The following is a 1,348-nucleotide window of genomic DNA, read 5'->3' as shown; positions in this document are numbered from 1 at the left end:
GCCCAAAACCCTAGAGATTTGACGGTGTGAGGTCCATCTAACCTCAAGATGGTCTGGTTAGAGTGCCTAACTTGGTCATCTCTGAGAAAAGTGCTCCCTCTCTGTTACAGCAACCTACATGAGGCCATGGCATGAGACTTTGTGGAATTGGATTGCTCAAAACCCTTTCAGTGATGGCGCAAAGTGCTTCTAAATTCAGCTTGGTACCTTAAGTTGAGTCATCTTCAGCATACTTGACACAAGTTGAGGATCAAGTTGAGGGAAGATGACCTGATGTTGGCTGATGTTGCCTGAACTTGACACAACTTCTGAGGGGTACTGAGGAGCAAAGGGAGGACCCTTTGGATTGAGAACAGATGTCAAGAAGTTAGGGTTAGGGCTAGGGTTAGGGTTAGGGTTACAAGGGGTGGCCCAATAGGGTTTTTGGAGTTTGTGTTATAGGCATTAAGAGAGGGCTAAGGGAAGCCAGCTGGTGAAGCAGCGCCCAAAACCCTAGAGATTTGACGGCGTGAGGTCCATCTAACCTCAAGATGGGCTGGTTAGAGTGCCTAACTTGGGCGTCTTTGAGAAAAGTGTTTGTTCTTTGTTACAGTGGCCTACATGAGGTTGTGGCATGAGACTTTCTGGAGTTGGATTGGACAAAAGTCTTTCAGGGATGGCACAAAGTGCTTCTAAATTCAGCTTGGTACCTTAAGTTGAGTCATCTTCAGCATACTTGACACAAGTTGAGGATCAAGTTGAGGGAAGATGACCTAATGTTGGCTGATGTTGCCTGAACTTGACACAACTTCTGAGGGATACTGAGCAGCAAAGGGGCGACCCTTTGGATTGAGAACAGATGTCAAAAAGTGTGGTTGAGAGTGCATCTTCAAGGAAGTTCACCTGCCCAAGGGAGAAGATGAATCAAGTTGAGGGAAGATGACCTGATGTTGGCTCATGTTGCCTGAACTTGACACAACTTCTGATGGTCACTGAGGAGTAAAGGGGGGACCCTTTGGTCTGAGACCAGATGGCACAAAAGTGTCTGGTGGAGCAACTTCAGGGAAGTTGAGCTCCAGAAGGAGAAAGATGCAGGAAGTTGAAGGAAGATGAACAGACATAGGTTCATATTGTCAGAACTTGAGAGAACTTCTGATGGTCACTGAGGAGCAAAGGGGGGACCCTTTGGTCTGAGACCAGATGGCACAAATGTGTCTGGTGGTGCATCTTTAAGGAAGTTCAGCTCCAGAAGGAGGAAGATGCAGGAAGGTGAGGGAAGATGAACAGACATAGGTTCATATTGTCTGAACTTGAGAGAACTTCTGATGGTCACTGAGGAGCAAAGGGGGGACCCTTTGGATTTGAGAAC

This window comes from Ceraceosorus guamensis, assembly GCF_003144195.1.
Source record: "Ceraceosorus guamensis strain MCA 4658 unplaced genomic scaffold IE81scaffold_1, whole genome shotgun sequence".
Taxonomy (NCBI): Eukaryota; Fungi; Basidiomycota; class Exobasidiomycetes; order Ceraceosorales; family Ceraceosoraceae; genus Ceraceosorus; species Ceraceosorus guamensis.
The sequence above is the reverse complement of the archived record's forward strand: the minus strand, read 5'-3'. Positions refer to the sequence as shown.